Source organism: Urocitellus parryii, chromosome 4 (genome assembly GCF_045843805.1).
Source record: "Urocitellus parryii isolate mUroPar1 chromosome 4, mUroPar1.hap1, whole genome shotgun sequence".
Lineage (NCBI taxonomy): Eukaryota > Metazoa > Chordata > Mammalia > Rodentia > Sciuridae > Urocitellus > Urocitellus parryii.
In genome coordinates, this window is record NC_135534.1 from 142,882,591 (window position 1) to 142,908,408 (window position 25,818).

General features: G+C 39.9%; 1 protein-coding gene across 1 annotated transcript in view; it reads right to left on the bottom strand.

Annotated features, from left to right (window-relative positions):
* The window catches only part of Pip5k1b (phosphatidylinositol-4-phosphate 5-kinase type 1 beta), a 285,611-nt gene that overhangs the window by 29,326 nt on the left and 230,467 nt on the right, over positions 1-25,818 (bottom strand). The window lies entirely within an intron of this gene.

A 25,818-nucleotide genomic window follows, 5' to 3' on the forward strand; every position in this document is an offset into this window, starting at 1 on the left:
CCCTTCTCTTCAGTAAAACCCAACAAAAATTTGTTCAGCCTCTTAGATTTCAGATTTTACTCTGGTTTTCACCATATCAATATACATTTTTAGTACATTTAGCATGGGGTTGAAATGACCACCCTCAGCACAAAAGTGGTATCATTTAGTCAAAAATCTAAATTATTATGAAGAGGAAGCTTCTGGAAAAAAATAATATGAAAACAGATTAGAAAGGCCCTCACAGATGCAGATTGTAATTATAACTGTCCAGAGCTCCTGGAAAACCATAAGCAGAACTGATTTTCAGTGTGCCTGCAGCTTCCAAGAGGTACAGTGTGACAGGAAGGTTTCTGATCCATGGTTAGGCCAATACCAACCTAATTACAAGATCTGACTTGAATAATTGGAAAATGTCACAGTAACTCCCAGTCTCTGCTATCCAGGTCAACACCTCATCCTGTATCACTAGGAACATAACACAGTTCAGGGATAACTAACTCCAGCAGAGCCCTAGTGGACACAAAAGGTGGGAGGGGCTGCCTAGGAACCTCCATGGCTGAGATGACCTGGGAGACATGCGGTACTGGGGCATCCGAGGAGGGGAACTGAGGTCTGTTCTGACTTCTAAATCATATTTCAGCTTTCATGATTTATATTTGATAATACATTCTATTATATAATAATGTCATCATGTCCACCAAGCCCTTTTTATAAGTTGAGGAGCAACACTAGGCATGTTAGAATAAAAGGCCAGTACATCCATTTATTTAAACAGCAGTTCTCAAACTTTAAGGTGAACTAGGATTGACAGCAGACCAGGAAGCTGTATTTTTAAGCACATTTCCGAAGCAGGTAGTTCTAAAATCTGCACTTTAAGAAACACTAGCTTAAGAGGAAAGGTAAGACAGTGAGACGTGAAGTCCAGAAATGGTGTTGGTGTGCCTCTGTGAGTAACTGAGGACCGAATGAGCCATCTTAGGGAAAGTGACAAAGTACTAGAAGGGAAAATGTTGGTCACAGAGACTGCCAAAAGCCCTGTTCATGCCTCTGAGGTTTGGTTGCCTCTGTCTAGAGCTGCTGTTTGGAGTGTCCATAGGGTTGCTTTTCTTCTCAGCAGGCTGGTTGGTGTTTGGGAGGTCTGCATACTACTGATGTTACTGAGGTTAGATATGTAGCCATTTACCATATCACACTCCTTCCAGAAAGTGCACATAAGTAAACTAATAAATGATTTGGCATTTTGTTAAACACCACAAATATGGCACCCGTTATTTAACATTGTGCATGTACCTGACTTCTTGTTATGCGTAAATGTGCTTAGTAATTTGTAAATACAAATATTGCAGTTTAAAAGCTGTCATTTAAATTATACCCTTTTCCCACGTATTCTACCTACTCTGGAGAAGTCTAAATTATGCATTTTCTGAGTCTGATTTAATCTCTAGTTATTTTGGACAATGCCTATCTTTCACAGGGGTGTCCAAATCCTATTTACATAAGAAAACTAATGGCTATTAATAAAAATTATATCAAAAATATTTAGTATTTAGGTTTCTTCACAGCATTTCCTTAGATTAAGTTGTTATATTGCATCTGAGTTGATTCAGGAGTAGACAATGGAAGACTTTGGTACTCATCTCTGGGTTCCCCTTCTAATGACGGTTATTTAGATGAGCACTGGGCAGTTACTCTATCATTCTGAGTTTGTTATTTATTTATGTATCCATATAATGAAGAAAAATCACCCCCTGCTATGAATTGGATGAGTGTCACCCAAAGGTGCATGTGTTGAGGCTTGGTCCCTACAGTAGTGCTATGGGAGGTGGCAGAACCTAGGTAGGGCTTACTAGGAGGTCCATAAATCATTGAGAGTATGCCCTTGAAGGGGACTGCAGGACCCTTGTCCCTTTCTCTTCCTTATTTTTTTGCCCTACCATTATTTTTTAAGATTATTTTTAAGTTCATGTGTGCTATTTACAATGCAATGGCTGAGGATATAAGTGTTTTTGCCCTACCATGTGCTTTCTGCCATTGCCCTTTGGCATGCTCACCAGAGGCCCAAGGCAATGGTCTGCTCAATCTTGTACCAAAACCTTTAAAACCAAGAGCCAAAATAACCTTTTTCTCTTTATACGTTAATTAGCTCAGGTAGTTTGTTGAAGCAATAGAAAGCTAATACACTCTCGTAATTTATGCAGGGTTGACTTAAATTACACAAGTGCAAATGTCTTTCAGGCTCCTGCTACTGGAAGATAACTTTTAAATGTCCTCTTCTCTACCTAATGCTGGAGGTGCTGAGATTTACTCTCATGATTGTCTTCTTGACTCTGGCAATATAAGAGATTTGTGGGGTTTTAGTGAGGCTGACTCTTATAATGTTTTTTACTGTGTTCAATACTGTTAGTATTATCATAGAATATTATTATGAGAAGAAATGAACTTCTTATAGACTTGAGAGTCTCAAGAGAGTGGCATATTGGTAAAATGTTTAATAAACAGAATTCTGGATCCCCCATGCTGATATATTTGTATGTAAGATATTTTAAAATGAATTTTATTGAAAGGAATGTATGACAAACTATTTATAGATGATGAAACATAAAATAGTCTTTAGTCGGGGCTGGGGCTGTAGCTCAGTGGTAGAGCTCTTGCCTTGCATGTGTGATGTACTGGGTTCGATCCTTAGCACCACATAAAGATATTGTACCAACTACAACTAAAAAATTTAAAAAAGTCTTTAGTGTAAATTCAACATAATAAATTGTCACAGAATGTTTCTGTAGACCTTTTCCACCTGTAGCCAAACTATGATTGCAGTTGATAAATGTATAGTTCTAATACAATGTTGGTGGATATTCTCCTTTACATTAAAAAGATGAAAACAAAATAAAGACATAGCAGAATTTCATTCATTTGTCAATGGTATGAGTGATTTTTTTGCTGAATGGGAAAATAATTTTCAAACACTAAGAGGTTATTTAAAAAAATTTTTTTTAGATGTTGATGGACCATTATTTTATTCACTTTTTAATATGTGGTGCTGAGAATTGGACCCAGTGCCTCACACATGCTAGGCAAGTGCTCTACCATTGAGCCAGAATCCCAGCCCCTGATTAATTCAGGTGTGCTATTTACAATGCAATGTACTTTTAAGTTTGAAAAACAGATAATCCACAAAACCAGAAACCCAGCACCAATTTATAATGTTTCCCAATTGCTGTGGAATAAATACTTCTAATCCAATCTCTTAATATGATGTCACTGTTTGTTGGGATCAATTGCACAGTAAATCACAATTATATAGTATTTCCACTATGTGGATAAACACATAATCTCAAAAGCACAGGTAGATGTGTAATAGAATAATTAGAAAGAGATTCGTTTTGAGTTACTACTTTGTAAGAATGTAATTCATTTAATTGTAAGTTTATGTAACTTAAGTGTTAATAATGGGCTGTGCTTAAACTGGCCTGAAAAATTTGACAGTTGATTCTCATAAGCCAGAATGAGCAAGCTCCACTCCAGCATACCACTGCATGAAGGCAAAAATTAAAACATTAGGAGCCAATTTTAGCATAATCTATTGAAGTTGTTACTTTCATTGGAATCATTATGGCTATTGGCAAAATGTTGGAGCAGTGGATATCAGAGAACCAAAGATCCTGGGGAGCTGGGGGGGGGTTCTCCAAAATAACAAATAGCAAGGGGCACTTAATGCATATGTTCATTCCTGATTTCTTACTCAAAAGATGTTCAAAACAATTAAATGTACATTTTGATTTTTAAAAGTTTACAGCTCAGCTGGGCATGGTTGGCACAGGGGTTGAGGCAGGAGGATCGCAAGTTCAAAGTCAGCCTCAGCAACCTGGCAAGGCCCTAAGCAACTTAGTGAGACCCTGTTCTCTAAATAAATAAAATAAAATAAAATAAAATAAAAAGGGCTGGGGATGTGGCTCAATGGTTAAGCATCCCTGGGTTCAATCTCTGGTATAAAAATAAATAAAATAAAATAAAATAAAAAGGGCTGGGGATGTGGCTCAATGGTTAAGCATCCCTGGGTTCAATCTCTGGTATAAACATAAATAAAATAAAATAAAAGTTATAGCCCACTCTTTTTCATTCTTAAAATCGGAAACTGAAAAGGGTGCACACCTTCATGTATGCAGCATAACAGGGTTTGAGGTGCTAACATTCACAATGTTTATATGAACAAAATTTCTTCTACTTTGGTGTTAATGATCCATTTTTGTCTCTGCAACACTTTCCCTCACATTGGAGGAAAGATGATCTGAGATGACTCCATTTTACGCAGTATTGCTTGTCTAGGACAATTTCCTACTAATTGCCAGGAACAACCAAACACCCGCGGTAATCATCAAAGCTTAGGCCAGTCTTGTTACAAGTACATAATGAATAAGCATTTAAAAGACTTGGCAGAATGCCTGGTCTTGACAACATGTAATTAACCCTGGGCTATAATTCTAGATGGCACAGAGTTTCAGTGAAAAATAATTTAAGGGAAAACAAATGTTCCTTCAAGCATTTTTAGACTTTATCAATGATTTTAGAAAGTTAGTATCATTCCTTATAATATATGAGGATGGATAAATGGAAAGGTCACTGGGTTCAGAATTGAGACTAGATTCTAGTCTTGATTCTGTAACTACATATGTGATATCGAGTAAGTAATGTCACCTCTATGTACCTCAGTTTCCTGATTATTTTTCAATTGGTAAAATGCCTGCTGTTCAATCTATTCCATTATTCAGGTGACTTAGTTTGCAACAATTTTGTTCAGTTTCTTGATTTTTAAAGTAAAGTTTTACTTTTTTTGTGTGTGTGTGTGAGGGGATTAGATTCTATGACCAAAACAATTTCATGTCTTATGAGTTTTAGAAATTCAACAAATATGCCCTCAATGTTATTCACTTGAATATCCACTAAGGCCCTTTTACAGATTTTCAATGTCACCCTTCCCTTTGTTCTTCTGAACACACATTGATTTCTCTTGTTTCCAAATGTATACTTGACCTTCTTGCAAATGTGTATCATCAGTCATCCCTATTGAAGTCTGTTTACTTTCTAGAACAAGGCTGTCTTTTCCGGTACATCATAAAGCAATTCTTGGAAGAGCCTAGGGTGGGAAGTGGAGGATACACTCAGGTAGAACAGATATTTTATAATGTTGCCTGTTATGAAGTCAGGTGTGGCAGTCCCAGCCCTGGGACTGGTGAGAACTCTTCCATCTTGTGGCAGTTTCTTATCAATGGTTGCATCTTGTTTATAAATTCTGAATCTGGTCTTTTTCTCTTTTCTTGTTTTTTTTTTTTTAAACATTGTTCAATTAAAAAGATTCTACGCTTTCTAAGCATACTGTGGCTGAGATCAAAGAAGAATAATTACCAACCCTAGTGAGAGTAATAGCTTCCCCTGATCCAGGCCCTTAGTCTGGAACTTTACACACACGACTGCATCTACAATTTCAACAACCCATCAGGGTGCAACAGCTTCACACAAGGAGCACATGTGGCCAAGAAGCTAAGCACTGTGTCCAAAGACACAGCCTCCCTTTTCCTAAAACTTTTAGATTTTTAATTTTCTAATTTGTGCATTATAATTATACATAACAGTGGGATGCATTATGCCATATTTGTACATGCACATAAGTTGACCAATCTCATTCTTTGATACCTTTCCTTCCCCTCTCCTCCTCCTTCCCCCTAATCTGCTTGCTTTATTCCACCCATCACCCTTCTTTCTTTTAACTATAATTTTGATTATTACAATTATATATAAAAATGGTATTCACTGTGGTGTGTTTGTACATGGACAGCATAATTGGGTAGAATTCATTTCCCAGTACTTTCCTATGCCTTCCTCTCTCTCCCTCTTGATTCCCTTCTTCTACTCTATTGGTAAAAAATAAATAAATAAATAAATAAATAAATTAAAAAAGAGATCTCACAACACAGGTTTCTAAGCTGGTACGGCTGGCTGGCTAGTGAATGCTGACTTCCCTTACACTGCCTCCTTTATATGTAAGAACTGCAGCATAATACAGAGAACATGGCGCCTGTCTTGGTTTTGAACAGGAAAAGAGCTGTGGAATAGCTTGGAGAGACTCAGTGTTTGCAGATTTCACTATTTATGTCTCTCGTGGTGCACAGGTGGTAGCTGGGCAACGATGTCCCTTTTGAAGAGGCCAGGGCAACAGTTCACTAAGCAAAGCTTTACAGCCAGACCCTAGACCATGCCAATGAAAAGCTTCTAACCCGTTGTTCACCCTAGAATGCATTACATACTAAGATAAAAAAAATTCATGAAGAGAGTGTAGTGAGACATCCTTTGGTAGAAAAGAGAAGAAAATATCTATACATGCTATGTATATGTCACAGTCGGGTAAAAATACAACTAACTTTTATTAAGAAATTATTAGAACAAACTGTCAACTAGTTCTTAATTTGATCCTGATTTAAATGGAACAATTCTGTGAGAGAGGCATGATGATTTCCATTTTACACAGCTGAGAAAAAGACCCTTAGAGAAGCTGTGGAAACATATAAGGTAAGTATTAAGTGGCATAGTTAGAATTTCTAGCCAGAGCTGAGTCTTCACTTTCCTTTCTTTGCACTGTTAAGTGGTGCTATGGTCATGAATCCGAGGTGTCCCCCAAAAGCTGTGTAGATGCTGGAATTTTCACAGGCGAAATGACTAGACTGTGAGAGCTGCAACCTAATCTATGGATCACCCTATTTTTTAGCTTGAATGGACTATGTCCTCTCTAGTCTATCCTAGCTTGCACTAAATGGGTGGTAACTATAGACAAGTGGGGCATGGCTGGAGGGGGTGGGTCACTGGGACAGGCCTGAGAAGGGTTCATCCTCCTTGCAGTCCTTCCCTTTCTCTCTTTGCTTCCTGATCCCATGAAAAGTGAAGAGCTTCTCTGCCATGCCCTTCCACCATGATGTTTTGCCTCACATTGGGCCTAGAGCAATGGAGTTGGCAGACAGTGGTCTAAATCTCTGAAAATGAGTTCAAAATAAACTTTTCCTCTTCTAGGTTGTTCTTGTCAGGTATTTTAGTTAGCACAGTGATGAAGAGCTGACTAACACCAGTAGAGGGGACTTCTCTTTTGGCTCACCCATGCATTCTTTTTTTTTTTTTTTTGTAAGAGCAGCCCTACTATGCCTTTGAAGAACTATCCTTTCCTTATTCCATGTGGTCCTGCTGGGGACACACAGCACAGCACCAGCACCTCACTATGCCTTTGACTCAACACAGGCTCATAGACTCTGAGGAATCCAAGTCCTGGGCAGCTTGGTGAACGATGGGTGAAAAGTGATAGGAGCTAAGGAACAACATGAGTAGCAAGTCCATGGATCTGAGATCCTCTAGAAACAAGCTCAGTGAAAACATGGGGCATGAAGACTCCTGGATGAACTACATCCTACCCCTCACCACTGTGCCTGGGATAGGGCAGAGGTCAATGGATACTGCTCAATGAATGACTGTTTCCTCTGAGCTGCTGGAAGACAGTGTCTTGGTAGTTTAGCTTTTCCTTCAGATTATGTCAACTAATTGTTATATTCCAGTGATTTCCTTTGCAACTCAGGCTTGTACTATATTCACAGAATTGTTACATATGCCTTGATATTTGAGTGCCCAGCTTTATGGAGTTCTGTTTTCCTTTAGCAATGTGCTTCACCTAGGGATGGAAACTGTTAGAAAACTTCTCACCGCAGCATTAAGAAACCATATAATCTCTTCAGAGATCATCTATTAAGCAGCATGAAGACCCCCATGCAAAAGACCACTTACTATATGTGGGGAATAGTTTATTACCTATGTCCACTTTCATTAGATTCACTCATCAGGCTTGACCAACTTCCACAGGATTATTCAAGAACAGTCATGCAAATGAAATCAATTTAAACAACACATGAGTTCACAGGAAATGTTAACATTTTCTCAGGAAGAGAAGGGCTAATTGTTTCTGAGGAAAGGTATTAAGATAAAAAAATCAATAGTGTGCACAGAAACAGTGTCAGAGAAATCACATGCCTTCCTTCTTTGGTTTTCATCTCTCTGAGGGCAGAAAAAGGTAGGGGTAAGGTGAAAAAGAGCACATTAGATTAATGGTGAATGACAAAAGCCATGAGCGTGGGGGGATATTTTCATATAAAGTTTCAGAAGCCTGCAGCACTTGGGATATGCTTTGACAACTTCCAGCCTTCTCTTAGGAGATAACCGGATTGGTTATCCATGTTTGAGACATAAAGAAATCAATCTTCCTGAATGTCCAATATCGAGGGCTGAATATAAGCCAGAAACTTTTCCTTACCACTGGAATGGATGTATGAAATACCTCTTTGATCCAACCCTAAATTCTGGAAAGTAAGAAGTTGGAGCTATGAGACTCAAAGTTACACATGTTCAGCATTACATGGATTCTATGGCAGGTTTAAATGTGATCTGTGCCATATAGTAATCAGTTAAACCCAGCTGCAAAAAGACTCACAGTATTCAACAAAGACCAATTTGTCCCCTGTGTACACAGCTGTTAATACTGAGTTTCCCATCATTTCAAGTGAAACCTCAAGAGGCATTTTTTAAACAAATGTGATTCCGCCAACACTCTCACATTGTAACAAAAGGATCCTTTAATGTAATGCATGGTCATAGTGATGGTGCGGGTTTTTGTGTTGCCACTTCGATATAGGAGGTGCAAAATCCTTAAAAAACAAAAAACTAAACATTATACTGTATGCATATTTTGTTAGTTCCCTCATGTCCTTTTTCTGTTCCATTCATGAGATAGCACATCACATTTAGTCGTCCTGTCTCCTTGGGCTCTTAGGAACCATGATGGTTTTCAGACTTTCCCTATTTTCCATGACTTAAGAAAGTTTTGAAGGGCACTCAATCAGGCTTTCTGTAGAATGCTCTACAATTTGGGTTTGGCTAATGTTTTTTCTCATGGTTGGACAGTATTTATGTGTTTGGGAGGAGAGTCACAGAGGCAAAATGCCATTCTCCTCCCACCACGCAAGGCTACACACCATCAACATGACTTACCACTGGTAACCTTGATGGCCTGGCTATAGTTGTGTGCATCAGCCTTCTGTAAAGCTGCCCCACCTCCCTCTCCACGCTGCACTCCTGGGCAGCCTGCCACTATGTATAGACCCCAGTTATGGAACGGGATGCTGTGTTCCACTTCCTTGACAGTGGAGTATCTTCATAAAGGATTTGGAATTCTCTACGGGAGTTTCATTTATTCTCCCCCATTTATTTATTCAATCATATATTAATACCCATATGGGCTCTTGGATATTTATTTATTCTTTGGATGATAATTCAATACTATGTTGTTTTATGGCTCAAATTATTCCATCTTTAACCATTGAGAGTTCTTTCAGCTGGCTTCTGTGCTTTCTGACATATCCCTGTGGTTTTGCTTTCTGAACACTAATTGCCTTAAAAAAATAGATACTTGTATTTTTTTTTTTTTTGATGGTTTAAGTATAGAACCACCGAGGGACCAGGGGAATCTTCTAACCCTTAGCAAATACAAAACTCTAGACTCTATACTTTTTCAAATGTTTAAGAGTGCCCTTATTTACTTCATCATTCATTTATGGGGCAATATTTGTATCTTCCTAATGTGCTAGGGGTTTGGAATTGGGTTAATTTTTTAAGCTACTCCTAGTGTGTGCTGTGTATTAATGCAGGCTGAAAGGCTTTGTCTTGCCAAACTAGATTGTCCATCCGAGGTGGCCATGGTAAAGTATGGCTGACCAGTGAATTAGCCTTTCCAGGGGCACTCTCTGCACCCATTTTATCCCTGTATTTTTCAGATTAAATCACAGCTCCATAGTTGCTTAAAATTTTTTTTTAAAAGCCAGTCAAATTCAGCAGAGGGGGGTTGTATATCAACTTTAGTGACACTAATGTTAATAAGTTCTGATAATCCACTACCATTGGAGCAGTCAATTGCTTAAAACTTAAGACCAGTGATGAAACTGCTTCTAAGCTGGAGGCTCAGAGGTGAAGTAGAAATGATGTGGAATTATTCATCTCTGGGGACCCAGGGGAGTCCTAGGTGTCCTTTGATCCTGCTAGTTGGGCATAGTGCCCAGCATGTAGTATGCTTTCAAAAATAATATTTAACTATCTATTATTTGAGTATTCCATTCTATTCTCTGTACTAGATAGTCATATACATCTCATCTTCATCATAATCTTTTTTCTTCTTTTTAAGAGACAGGGTCTCTGTGTTGCGCAGGCTGGCCTTGAACCTCAGAGCTCGGGTGATCCTCCTGCCTCAGCCTCTTGAGTAGCTGTGACTACAGACCACCATCACTTCCAGCATTCCAATCATCTTTTGAGCTAGATATCATTATTCTTTTGTTGTAGATGAGGAGATTGAGGCCCAGTGAGGTTCAGTAATTTCTCTGGTCAATTTCAGAGGGGCATTCTAATTCAAAAACTCTATGCTGGGTTACCTGGTTGAACAAACAAAGCCTGGCCATAGGTCCTGGCGGTTTCCTCAAAGGAAACACAGTGTGCACAGGCCATGTGCTTTCTGATTTGGTTCTGCTCTGTTCATAAGGAAGAGAAGAGAGGCATTATATGTGTAACAGATGCTTTTTCCCTCCCACGAGATCAAGTCATGTCCTCTTGGGAGGTACTTCAAGAAAATTCCAGAACGGCAGGGTTACAAGAGAGCCTAAAAGCATTCTATCTCAAAGAAAACACCTTGCACTGCTTCTCCTCCTCTACAACAGTCCCCCCAGATGGCTGATCAGTTTCAGGAGAGACTTTGCATTTTCAGAGCAGCCTATTCTTTAACCACACGATGAAACTCTGCCTTAGGTAGCACAATCATTCCTTTGTAACATCCATGCTTGGCTTTTGACTCTTCCCTTGGGAAGAACAACGCTCAGCCTGCACCCACGTGAGTGCCTCTTCAGCTTCCTGGACTGCACAGGGAGTCAGGGCAATCCAGGGTCAAGTACTGCTTATTCTACAGCAGACCCAAGGGAGCACCCTTCACAGAAGGGCAACCGCAGGACTGAGATGCAATTTATTCCAAGTTCAAGGTATTAATACATGCCCTGTTCTGAGACAGCTAAGATCGGATGTTTACTCATGATGAATAAATATTAGACCTTAACTACCCTGAGGGACCCTTACTTCTTAAAGGCCTCCTGATCACCCTTTCATAAATCCCCAAGAGACCTTTCTGTCCACTCTGTCAGGGTAAAGGGATTATGGGCGAGGGTGGAAGCACATACATTTCTTAGTGCCTCTTTGATTCAAAATCCAAAACAAACAAGTTGAGGTGATCTTGGATGGGCCTGAATACAAAAGCAGTTTGATACAAAAGAAGAATGATGACCACTAGCCAAAGAGAAGGAAGTTTAAAGATTAGGGAAGAAAAATGCTTTTGATTTCATTTTCTTCAGATATTGAACACCAGGTGCTCAGATGCACTGAGCTGAAAAAACAAGGGAGATGGGGGAAAATAAGCAGCTGCTCAAACTTCCCGGAGGTACATTTTAATTCAAGTTCTCTATTCTTTGGGGGATCATATCTCAAGTTTTAATTTAATTTGGCTCGAAGAATCTGACCCATTGAAAGCTACTGTCAGAGCAGGAAGAAAGCACCTGAGATCACTACCACCAAATACTCAATGCCCACGGTGGAAAGAATGCAGTCAAAGGAAATATCGTCCCATGTGTCACAGCTCAGTGATTTAAATCAAAGATACACCGGAAACACAGAGTTTTAGGTATGGGCTTTATAATGAACTGTCCCCAGATGCTCCCGAAATAAAAGCCCCTGAACAGGGGAAGTGTTAGTTGTTGCAATAGCTTAAAAGAATGCATACCCTTTATGGGCAGGAACATCAAAAGTGTCTTCCTTTTAGAAATGGTCTCAGGGATGACATTGTATGCAGTTCCTTTGAAGCTGCATGGGTTCCGGTGTTTGGAAGGGTCCTGTGCTTAACTAATGCTCTGTTGCTGTCATCTCAAAATTGTTAAAGATTTTTGAACAAGGGTCACAAATTTTTATTTTGCATGAGATCCTGCCAATTATGTAGCCAGTCCTGAATGGTTGAAATGCTTTGGAAAGGACAAGGGGTTATGCCTTATAATCTGAATAGAATAAGTTTCTTTCAAAAACACATTGAGATAAGGGTTCTTTTTTCAAGGGTTGGGGTGTAGCTCAGTGGTAGAACTGGGCTTAGGATGCCTGAGGTCTTGTGGTCATTCCTTAGCATGTAAAAAAAGGAAAAGGTTCTTCTCAAAAGTAAAAGGAGGGTGGCATTTCAGATTGAGAGGCAGAATAGTAAGGTTCTAGAGAATAGCAAGTAGTGATCACAGTTATTAAAAAGTAGACTTTGGACCAAGTTTGTTGTCATTTGTTATGTTGAAATGTTTTAATTAGAGGAGAAGACAATGAAAAATTGCCCTGAAATTGTCAATATGTGTGACACAATTGTGTTGCTAAAAATGTTTTTCTCTCTTATTTACCTGATAACTATTTTAGGAAATATTAACTGCTTAGCAGGCACAATTCTATCTACCAGAAGTAAAAAGGAGGGCTGGGGATGTGGCTCAAGTGGTAGCACGCTCGCCTGGCATGCGTGCAGCCCGGGTTCGATCCTTAGCACCACATACAAACAAAGATGTTGTGTCCGCCAAAAACTAAACAATAAATATTAAAATAACTCTCTCTCTCTCTCTCTCTCTCTCTCTCCCCTAAAAAATAACAAAATAAAAAATATATAAATAAAATAAATTAAAAAAAAAAGAAGTAAAAAGGAATTAAATCAGTTGCAAGACAAGGTATCACAAAGGATAGTAAGCTTGGCCACAGATTTCCCTATATATACATATAGTTTTTTTGGTACTGGAGATTGAGCCCATCCCAACCCTTTATATGTTTTATTTTGAGACAGGGTCTTGTTTAGTTGCTTAGGACCTTGCTAAGTTGCTGAGGATGGCTTTGAACTTAAGATTCTTCTGCTTCAGCCTCCTGAGCCACTGGAATTATAGGCATGCACCACCGTGCCCCTCCTATCATTTTTTTTTTTTTTGAGATGGGGGTCTTACTAAGTTGCTGAGGCTGACCTCAAACTTGAGATCCTCTTACCTCAGCCTCCCTAGACTCTGGATTGCAGTTGTGCACCACTGCACTCAACTTCCTCAATCATTTTAATCCTTTGAGCTCTTGATTCAGTCTAGATGAACGAAATAACTCCCTTAACATCAGAGAACTGCAGGTGAAGAGTATGTAGAATAAGTATTAAGACTCTAATTTTCTCAGTACCACATAAAAGTAAAATAAAGATGTTGTGTCCACTGAAAACTAAAAAATAAATATTAAAAAATCTTCTCTCTCTTTAGAAAAAGAAAAAAAGACTCTAGTTTTTCCATTGAAAATAAAACATATGTCTTTTTTATGAGGCAGCAAGAATTTGTTTGACTTGACCAGAAACTCACTTAATCTTTTTATCTTAAATAGCTAATCATATGCTTTATGAGTTTAAGTGCACTTTACTGGTTTTCTTGAATTTTGAGAGGATAGTTTTCTTATTTGTATATGAAAAATAACTCCAAGAGGATAAATATGCTCAAATCTTTGATTCTGCACAAAACAGGAATATTTTATACCCAAACAAAAATTTATTCTGTTTTTCCAAAACCAGAATATTAAGTGAATAATATATAAAATTAAATATATATGTGTATATGTGTACATATATATGTATATATGGGTATATGCATATTTTATTTTATGTGTGTGTGTGTGTGTGTGTGTGTGTGTGTGCATGCACGTGCATGCTGGGGATTGTACCCATGGCGATGAGCTGAATAATCTTGATGCCATAGAAAACTAAATAAATTTTTATGCTTTCCTTTTTGTTCACCTGTCTTTTGTTAAAGCGGCTTCCTGCATGAACCCAGTGAAAGGTGACAACAATAATTCTCTTCCCCTCCTACAGCTGTTTTGGGAAGGCAAGGCTCTTCCCAGCCCACTTTGCAACTTGGAGCAGCCACATGACACATTTCTGGCCACGATGCTGCTGAGGGCACAGGGGGGCAAACTCTCCCTAGAGCCCTGCAATGAGAAACCACCCTCCTATCTTTCCCCCTTGGCTCTATTTCCTTTCTGCACGAGTCCCTTGGGTGAGGACATGTCTGAAGCTATGGAAGCCGTTTTGTGACCAAGGAGCAAAAAAATAAGAAGAGCAAAAACCAAAAAAGTGAAGGATGGTGGAGCAGAAAGATGGAAAGAATGTGGAACCCAGAGGATATCACTGCGAATCTGTACCCGGGGGGGACTGTAGACCTCTGGACTTCATATCAATTTTTTTTTTTAGACAACACTGCTCAATCATTTTCAGTGTCATAACATTCATGGCACTTGAAAAATTCATTTTAAAAATGAATTTAAAATCTGTCTTAACCACTGGAACTGCCCGTTGGGGAACATGGAGGAGACTGCTGCACAAGGTGAATTACCCCGGGGTCTCCGCTGGCCCCCACCCCTCATCACCTTAAAGACTGAGGGAGAAGGATCTCTGCACATCTGTTGGTGGCTCACAGCAGGCTCAACAGACAGGTGGGAATGTTTGAGTTGAGGAGCACTTACTTACCTACGAACTCGGCTGAAATCACTGTGACTGACACCCAGGCTCACTTTTGCTTGACAATGCAGCAACAAGACTCATAAAATACCTTCTCTACCAACATGTAGATGCAACCAACACTGACCTATGCCCAACCCCCTTTCACGGACTCGACTATCTGCTTGTACTCTTTTTTTTTTTTTTTTTTGGTCAGCTATGGGACCACTTTCTGATTGACTGTGATCATATTTCATGAGGTTAAAATAGGAATACTTTTTTTTTTTTAAATTGGTACCAGGGGTTGGACTCAGGGGCACTCAACCAATGAGTCACATCCCAGCCCTATTTTTATTTTATGTAGAGACAGGGTCTCACTGAGTTGCTTACTGCCTCACTACTGCTGGGGCTGACTTTGAACTTGTAATCCTCCTGCCTCAGCCTCCCCAGTCTCTGGAATTACAGGTGTGTGCCACCATGCCCGGACAAAACAGGAATACTTTAAAATGATACATCTGAGAATATATTCATAGTGGTTGAGTAATTACAGATTTTAAAGGAAAAAAGCTTCATTAGTATGGAGAAGTTCATTTTGTGTGTCAAATTATTATATTTTTATACAGTTTTAGGTTTGTATACACCATGCTCTTGGCAAAAATTGATTTTTCTATCTACCCATGATTTATGTTTCTAAATAAGTCCCTTTTGTTAACTCCACCAGTGCATATGCTGGTGGAGTTATGATGATGCTATATTAAATAAAATAATACCTATAAAGTGTTTGCCAGACTACATGGTATAGAGTAGGCATCCAATACATGTGTTTTGGGATTATCATAAATCAAAATGTAAGAACTATGCCTTAAATAATGGTAGTCAGTTTAAAAAGTTCTCTTCTCTATTGGTGCTTTAAAAAGACATGGACATTATTAGGTAAATGCTATAAACTATGAAGTTCTCACCATCCCCCCAGCCCCCCCATCATGTAATTATTTCAATCTGAGGCCAGCTCTCTGGTGACCTATCTTCCTGTTTTGGCAAAGAAGTGCCACACTCAAGTTACATCTGAGAGCTGCAGGCTCTTCAACAAAAATATCCAATTCCCTGGTTCCCCGCAGTTCATACTGAGAGGGCTTTATGTGGCGCCCCTTGTTTATCAAGAGCTGTTTTCATGTCACTGAGGCAAGGAAATGAATTTAAAATCTGTCTTAACCACAGGATGATACATGAAACGAATGATAATCAAGAGCAAATTGGAGAACTCTGTTTCACAGCACCTGGGCTGATGAGCTCAAGGCATCTGTTTGCATTTGAAAATTCAGACATATTAATTATTGTTGCAAATGTGGATAGGAGCAAGTGATCAATACACATCTTCCTGGAATTAAATTCTTCATACAATGGCATTTTCATTTTTCATTGGGGATACCTTCTTAGTTCAACCAAACATAAGCACCTCAAATGTTGCATTTGGATAATTAAGAAACGTTTTTCTGAGCACTTATGCCAAAGACTGTGAACGATAATAACCATCAGGGTTATGCGGTTTTGCCCTCTGGCATGCTTGCTTTAGTGCCAGGATCATAGCCAGCTCTGCACTGGTCATCTTGCCCTACTCCATCCTCCGAACTCATGTTGTGTAGATCTTATGTTGAACTGAATACTACTTTCTTTCCACTGCATTGATTTTTACAAACACTGTAGTTTCTTAGGAGCAAATATTTTCCAACTTCTCTAGCATCTTATCCACTGCCCTGTGACTAGAAGACTCTACCCAAATGTTGGGATATAAAATTAAAGTATCCAAGAATATATTGAGAGATGTGGCAAATATCCTAGCTTGAGATGCTGAGACAAAGCAATGTTTATTTGGAGAATTTAGAACTTTCTGGTGGGCTGGAGGGGCAGGACCAATGTAAGTTGATTTGCTGAGGGTTGAGAAAACACTATGAAGGTAAAATGAATTGACTCAGGCCCTCAGCTATCAGAGAACACATCGAGTTCACCACAGTAGGCTAACTTCAAGGACTTATGTTTGATTCCTAGGGTAAGAACAAACAGGGGTGGGGCTGGGCTGAGGGAAGAAGTAAGTATGCAAGAGAGTTTTAAGTTAAAATAGGATCTGGGCATAGTGGTACACATCTGTTATCCCAGCAACTTGGGAGGCTGAGGCAGGAGGATCGAAAGTTTGAGGCTAGCCTTGGCAATTTAGTGAGGGCCTAAGCAACTTAGTGAGATTTTGTTTCAAAACAAAAAATAAAAAGGGCTGTGGGATGTGGCTTAGTAGTAAAGTGCCTCTAGGTTCAATTCCCAGGATGAGAAAAAAAAAGTTAAAACAGGAAGAATATCTATAAAATATCAGTCTAAGCATAACAAGTAAAGGTGCTTTCCCCATGTGTCATGAAGCAGTCCTGGTGGGAGACGGCAGGGTCTGCTGGGAGACAAGGAGCAATAGTGGCTCTCAATGGGACTGGACTCGTTTGTATGCACTCAGGGGGCACCAGGGACTTACAGGTAAACCTGGACAGTATTTGCCAGGGCACTTGGCATCTGCCACTGCAGGTGGAACAAGTACCAGTGAAATCTGGGCATTTGACTAGAATCCCCATTTGTTCCCACATGTACGTGAGACCTGGTAAAACTCTGGTTACATGGAAAGTTGAAGAGGTACCAAAGTTAAAAAGCATCATAAGCATGGCCACTGCCATCTTATCAGCACTTGATCCCAGGCCTTCCCTTATGTGGGGCTTGCCTGTGCAGCATGATGGTATTGGGAAGACCTCAGTTACTTCCCAACTTTCTGTCTAGTGATGAGATGCTTGTCAAAACTAAAATACAGAGAACTCAGTGAAACAGAGCAAATTACGTTGTGTGCATGTATGAATGTCACAATGAACCTCACTATTATGTATAATTATAACTTGCTCATAAAAACATGAAATGCAAAGAATTCTTTATGAAATAACCTTTTAAGCCCATTCACCCCAATCAGAAACCTGCTTAGTATAGATTCATCCATTATTGGTGATTTTGTCTATCTTGAAAGAGCTGCCTGGAAGTAAGCATCAGGAATTGTAGGCTGTGGCCCTGGTCCTGCTATTTAGTTATGCTGCTGCCCAAGAATCCTCACTCAGCACCTTTTCTAGTCCTCTTTGGGTTTACAGACAAGGAAGCAGAGGCAGATATGTCTAATTTTATTGACAATCTATAATTAAGCTTTAAGAAAAGATATATACCTATTAGAAGGGCAGAAGATGAGGAAAGGCTCACAGAAACAAAACTTTGGAGTTAGAAGGCACACAGACAGGCAGTAAGCAACTCAGCAAACTCAGGAGACCCAAAACCTAAGCCACTGGGAAAAACAAGGAAAAATACAGCCAGGTGAATAGCCTGTTCTAAGCCAGCAGAAGACTGAAAGGTTTTAATTTAATTTAATTTTTATTATTATTTTCTTCTTTTTTTACTTTGTGGACATGTTTTTATTTCTCTTCTATGAGTAGAGTTTTTAGATCATATGGTAAGTATATCTTTAACTTTTTAAGAAATTGCCACACTGTTTTCTGAAGTGGCAGCACCTCCTTATGACCTAAGAGCAGTGCTGTCACATTGTGATCTTAACTGGTATCACCCTCATAACCAATGACTACGAACATCTTTTCATGTGCTTCTAAGCCATTTGTAATTCTTCTTTTATAAAGTGCTTATTCAAGCTATTGCAATCATTACTTTCTGATGAGACCATAGAACAGGATCCATGGACTGAGAGACACAGGAAGGAATTGAGGATATATATATATCCTCAATTATATATATATATATATATATATATATATATATATATATATAGAGAGAGAGAGAGAGAGAGAGAGAGAGAGAGAGAGAGAGAGAGAGAGAGAAAGAGAATATGCATTATTAGATGCTGAAAGACCTAGTCTCTTTCCTATCAGATGTCCCAGGAGGCTGCCAGCCAGGACTTACCTATCAAACAAGAAACTGGAATCATCTCTATAGTCAGTGTGGCCAGCTCAACAGCAAAGATTGAAAGATACTAACATTGGTTCCATCATAAGATCCCATCCAAGTCACCTTTTAGTAGAGCTTAGCCACTGACCCAAACATCTGACTAGAGTGTCCAATATGAAAGATGCAGGCTAAAACAAACAGGAAAAGGCAACCGGAATGAAGATTGAGACCAAAAAGGGAGAGGAGACAAGAATCAGGGCAAGGGGCTGGGGATGTGGCTCAAGCGGTAGTGCGCTCGCCTGGCATGCGTGCGGCCCGGGTTCGATCCTCAGCACCACATACCAACAAAGATGTTGTGTCCACTGAGAACTAAAAAATAAAAAAAAAAAATATTAAAAAAAAAAAAAAAAAAGAATCAGGGCAAGACCGGAATTACAATCCTCATAACCTCAGAGAGAAATGAGAAGTAATGACAACCATGAAATAAGGAAAGCTGGCTAAGCCAAAAACAAAACCTCAGGGAAGAAAAAGAATTCTCAGACAATAGGGTAACGGAAATTAAAAATGGAGTTGAAGGATTAGGAGATAAAGTTGAGGAAACCTCTCAGAAATAGAACAGAAAAATAAACAGATCAAAATGAAGAGAGAAAAGTAAATATGTTGGAGTACAAATCCAGAAGATTCTACATGCATAAAAGGAAGAAGAAGAAAGAGAGGAGGAAATTTAAAAAAAAATTAAGAAAAATTCCCCATACTTTAAAAACATAGTTTACAGATGGAGAATGCTCTGGGTGCTTCCTACCCTGGGTGAAAACAGACCTATACCAAGGAGCTCCATCGTGAAACACTGAGAGAAAACTGGAAAGATACTGGGAAGATGATATAGGTCATCATTAGGAAATTGGGAATCAGAACAGTACTGGATTTCCCAAGTAATTGGGAAGGAAAAGATAATGAGCAAAGCCTTCAAAATTTTGGAGGGGAAAAAAAAGGTTTACAATATAGAATTTAATATTAGCTACCCTTATCAATTAAGTGTGAGGGTTTCAATAAGACATAGACATATGAGTCCTCTAGGATTTTTCCTCTATTGTACTTCACCAGAATGAGGGAGTAAACCAACAGAGGAAGATGTATATGACAAACAGGGGAACCAACACAGACAGGTGACTACGATTCTTACAACAAAGGAGAAGGGAGATCCCCCCAGTAACAACCATGCAGCAAGCCCTAGAGGATGGCTAGTCCAGACTGGGGTAGGTCAGAGACTCTGGGGAAACTTCTGCAAGAAAATGAAATGAACAGAAGCTAATGCATTTAAATGGTATGAGAAGCAATCAAGGCAACTGGTGAAGAACATGGATTTCCATTAAAGAAAAAGAAATAAAAAACTAAGAAAGTACAAGACAACTCTCTGTTACAGGGGAAAGCTGAGTTATACAGGAAAGAAAAAAAATTACAGTATAGTTGACTTTCTGTTCTGCAGATGGGGAATCCTCAGAGTTAACCAACTATGAGTTGAAAAATTTTGAAAAAAAACCAATTGCACTTGTACTGAACATGTACAAACTTATGTCTTGTCATTATGCCCTTAGCAATACTGTATAACAGCTATTTATATAGCAATTTCATTGCATTAGGTATTATAAGTAACCTAGAGATGATCTGAAGTATACAGAGGGAAGTGTGTAGATTATATGCAAACACTGCACGATTTTATATACAGGATTTAAACACTGATTTTGGTATCCACAGGGGGATCTTGTAACTCCAATCCCCCTGGATAATAAAGGATGACTGTACACTATAATATTTACACAGCCATAATGAATACTCAATATTGATCTAAGTGCCATGATGCTGTAGGTATACTATGAAGCAGGAAATGTGGTGTGGGAGGCAATGGAAGCAGAAGAGTACATGTATGTGGTAGCGATAAAGTGGGGAAAAGACATCAATCTTCACTTTCTTGAAGGAGAAGTTATTAGCTAAGGCCTAAACCTGAATGATGAAGAAAGAGCAACATAAGTATGCTATTTAGAGAGATGGAATTAACTGCAAAGGAATTAGCTAAGAGTGTTGAACTTCGCTGCATCTAGGGACAGTCAAGTGTGCGAGAGGTGGACAAGGATCTGTTCTTTTTCCTAACAAAATATATAAGCTCTCTGTTAAACTCTGCACATAATTTTGAAGCAAAACCAAAACAGATAAAATGGCTGGGTGACATAATGTTAAAAGGTTCCTTACATTTCCAAAGCTCTGTGATTCTTTTAGGGTAAGTTTTGTTACTGAGATTGGAAAAGCATCAAGAGTGGGCAGGGAAAAGGCAAAGAAGTAGACACTTGATCCATTTCCCAAACAAGCCTTAACTTGATCTCAGGATGCTGCCCTCTCTCCTGTCACAACTCAGTGATGACAAAGAAAATGTCCAGTAACAGCAGTTGGAATTAATAGGGCACTGGCTTAGGAGCACTCACATATAAATAAAAGACAAAACACCTGTCCCCAGGCTAAATGCTTAAATCTCAGAAGCGCCTTTCCAGTAAGATGAGAGACCAATGAAAAGACAGAGAAAAGCTGCCAATTTTTTTTTTCTCCAAGTGATCAGGATGAAATTTTCATTTTATCCGAATTCTTCATTTAATAAAAAATCTGGACATTTTCAAGTTCTTTTGGGAACTTCCAAACACTAACTTTTAATGTGGCTGGCCAGAAAAATAATGAGCTCCTTTCCATCATAATATAGCTCATCTTTATTACTCTCTCCTTGAAAACAGGCTATTAAATAATTACAATTTGGATTAATACTATCCTGAATTGAGAGTTCATCATTGTCTTCTAATTCCCTCATTCCACTCACGTAATTCTCCTGATGCCCATAACTGTCATGAACTAAAAGCAAAAGACAGCTTGTGGTAGATGAGCTTGGTCTGCCTGTGGGGAGGCAGAGCAGGGTCAGCGCTCTGGAGTCGGTGAATCCTTAGCAGCAGGTTTCCTCTGGTGGACTTCCGCTGTGGAATCCTTTCCTCTAAAGATCAACAACTCATCTAAATGACAGGTTAGGGAGCTGGCTGCTGTGGAGATAATTCCGTAGGTAACAGAGGGATTAAACAGAGGATGTCAGGGATCCATTTTCTTCTTGCCTTGGAGAAAATTACATTGGCTGCTCTTCCTGTATGTTTAAGGTCTATCAGGGAAACAAACTTAAATTTGGGATTCTGGCAGAGTCCTGAATTGAGGGCCCCTGGATGGAGCGGGACATAACATGAGCCTTGAAAAAGTTCACCCATCGTGCATCTCTCAGAAGGCCCAAACTGACCTTAAGTGGAGCAGGGAAGACGGAGAAGCAGGGAATCTTAAAGAGAATTTCTGTGCTTGGCTATAGAATCAGGGATCTTTGTAGAAGCAGAAGGTCCAAGACCAGATGCTGAGCATAAGTGCAGTTTGGCCTCAGGTCAGAGGGGTTGAGCTGGGAAGCAGATTTGCGTGGGCGGGCACATTTCCTTGGGGACTGTTACTACCTTAAGGCAAGGGTGCTTTTGCTTAGGACTCATCCAGGCAGGTGTGAGGTCCTGTCCTCTTTAATGTAATCTGAAAATGCATTCACTTTGCGTGGTTTGTATTTTGAGCAATAGATGTTATATATTAATTCCTTGAAAGAGCCCAGCTGTGGTTCAGCTGAGCCACAGGCAAAGACATTACTTCATTTCTTGATCGGATAGAAAGAGTTTATCTCCAAAATCCTTTTCTTATAATCTAAGAATCCCTTCAGAAGCTTTCTAAAAGGAAGGTTTCAGGGCCCTCTTTCTAGAAGCAAATACCTGGATGTAGGAACTAGTCACATTGAGAAGCATTTCTCTAGAGTGCCAATGGAGGAGGGATGGAGAATTGGTGGCTCTACAGAGATCCACCTGCAAACCACTCTTCCAAGATGAAGCATAGTGGCTAATGTCAAGGAAATAAAGATGGAAGGTTTTTTTTTTTTTTTTTTTTTGATAAGTTAGGGTATCCAAAGCCTGGACGATTTTCCCTTTTTCTTTTTTTGCAATATGACTTATCCATAAATTAGATCCATTAGAAAACATCTAATTCAGGAAAACACCTGGAAATACTATCATGCACTAATTCCTGAAGAAATAAGTGTGCATTCTTTGAATTAATGCTGAATCTTAAATAATTCTTCATAAAATGTCAGATATCTGAAAAATTCACTTCAATTTCCTGCCCATGCAGAAATATGTGAGGAATCATGTGAAAAGCTAATCACTTAGCTTTACAGAGGCACTTCCACAGTTTATTAAAAAAAAAAAAAAAGACAGGCATCTGGTAAACTCCAGCTGCAAACTGGAGGTGATGGAAATCCAATCCCCCCTTTTTCTGGGGGTGGGGAGAGGAAGCTAAATGAACAGGCATCTTGTGAAGCGTCTGGGAGGTCCGATGTTCTGTGAATGTGTCCAAGCCACAACGGGAGAGAGATGTGACCCCTCCTCTAGGCTCTCTGGTACTCCCAGCATGCCTACAACAGTCTTAATTCCTCATACGAGACATTCTTCTCTTGGGAATAAAGCAGGGTTTTGCTTCAGGATCCTCAGGAATGTCCTTCTCCTCTAAACATGTGTCATCATTTTCTTGGCGACCTAGTTTCCTGACACTGGGAAAAAGTTGGCTAAATCCTGCCTAAGCTGTACCCCCTCCATGATGTGTGTGTGTTCCAGGCTGAAATGTATTGAATTGATGAGAGGGGATGCAGTGGTGGCTTCAGACACCAGGTATTGGCAATAAAAGTCGAGTCTTTTTCTGGGGCATGCCTGATGGCTCTTCTTCCATGCTGTGTCTGCTGCCTTGTCAGAGGCAGACTTACCTGGATTCCTCAGTCTTACAGACCTCCAATTCTCCAGCCAAAGAACCTTTCTATCTATTCCATGTGTCTGGAATTAGCTAAGACATCTCTGAGTATTTACAACCTATCAGTACCAGGGAAAGCATTACTGTCAGATTTGTTGGTAAATACTGTGGTCTGTAATTGCACAGATCATCAAAAAAAAAAAATTACAGCTACTTTACATACTATCATTACCCTGGCATGATAATAAATTGGTTCTATGATTCCTTTCATGAGAGTATACATGATGCCTGTTCTTGCATGCCCTCTCCCTCTGTAAAGCTTTGATCTTTGTAATTATTATTATTATTTTTAAAGATCTTACATCTACCTGGCTTTTGCTCTGCTCATGAGGCCATTATTTACAGCCCTGTCTCAGCTGTATTTTGCAACACTAGGGTTGAGAGTGGGCAAACTGCATTCCCCAGATCCTCATGCCCCTTTGCTGGGTTCTGCTCTTTAGGGAATGGTGAGGTGAGAAGAGGAGAGAAGTCTCTGGCTCTCTTCTCCCTCATTTTTCTTTCTCCTTCTTCGGGCAGTATCTCTGAAGGTGGCTGCGTTCCTGCCACGACCCCAACTCTTTAGGTAGTGCTCTTCTACACTGTCCCTAGGTCTAAGCTCTTGAAGGTGTCAGGGCTATGCTAATGCTGTGAGCTGCTTCTTGTGGGTATTTATCTGGATTTCTGCAACTTCCCCCATTCTTCTTCCAGTTTCCCCACACTCTGTAACCAATTCCCTTCAAAATTCCAAGTTTGTTTTCTGTTTTCTTGACTGAACTCTGACTAATAAAATACCCACTGGTGGCTTTTGTAAACAACCCCCCCCACCCCACCCCCACCTTGTTTTGTCCCAGAAAGTGAAACTTAGGGGGAAGTTGCAAGGTGCTGACACCTTGAAGCACTTGACTTTTTTTTTATACTTCGAATTGAACCCATAAGTGCTTTACCACTGAGATACATCCCCAGTCCTTTTTAAAAATTAGCTCTTTTTAGTTATGCATGACAGTAGAATCTACAAATCTTAGCCCTGAGGAAATTTATCCATAGGGACCACCATTTTAAAAATCCATTGTGTCCTATATCATACTAACATAATTTCAAGAAAGTAGTGGCTCAATAAATTTGAGTTGAATGGAGGTCATTTAAGATTTGTGTTATCAATTTGATCATTACCTATTTAAGGAACAACTCTTATGCCTGACTCCTTGTGTTCCCATAGAAACTTCTATTAGACTGGTACTCTTGCTCTCTGCCTCTTCACCTGTTCTTCCCCAGAAGACATAGAACTTACTCTTCTACAACATTGAAAGAAGAAACTGGCATGTTAGTTTCCTGCAAGCTCCCTCAGTCATTTTTATTTTTATTTTTTGAAAGAAAAACATTTGGGGCTGGGGATGTGGCTCAAGCAGTAGCGCGCTCGCCTGGCATGTGTGCAGCCTGGGTTTGATCCTCAGCACCACATACAAAGAAAGATGCTGTGTCCGCCGAAAACTAAAAAATAAATATTAAAAATTCTCTCTCTTTCTCTCCCTCTCTCTTAAAAAAAAAAAAAAGAAAAAGAAAAACATTTATTCCATCTCCAATCCAGTCCCACAACCTAAGGGCAAGAGCATCTTCTCTCAAGGCTTTTTTAGTACATTCAAATTAGTGCGGGGTGCCTCTGCCCTCTCCATACTCCAAAACTAGTTGAATATTTACATAAAGCCGGGTGTTCTCATTAGGCAAAGTCCCTCCCTGCTGTCCTGGTAGGAGCAAGAAGGAAGTGCTGTCCAGCTCTGCCTGGGGCGGGCAGCAGCCCCACCCCTGCTATGGCTGTCAGGGAGGGAACCAGCCCAGAGGTGGTTGGCACAGTGGCGACCCCAGAGGATTCAGCATTGAGTTTGGCCTGGCCTGAGGCCTAGCAAGGGACAAGGGGGCAGACCTGAGTGAGGATGCAGGGAGCCTGAGCCAGCATTAGACACAGGTACAAGGACTCCCAACCTCTGTCTTTGGCTGAAAACCCAAATAACTGGCTACTGCAGCCCAGGCTGAGCTGGGCTCCTTCAGGACGGAGGGATGCTGGGGCCCTTGGCAAAAAGGAACATCACCCACACCTTCCTGCTTCTGGCTACTCCAACAAGGTTAGCAAGTCGTTAAAAGCATTGAAGGCTGGGGGTGTAGCTCAGTGATGGAGTACTTGCCTAGCATATACAAGGCCCTGGGTTCATGTCCCAGAACTGTGGGGCGGAGGAGAAAGCCAATGAGAAAACATCTAACTAAAAACCCTTTCCTAAAAAAAATGCCCATGTGGGTCAGTGACTGCAAAGCCCCTTTGGGCACATGCACTTGGGTGTGTTCTGCGAACTAGAAGCAGG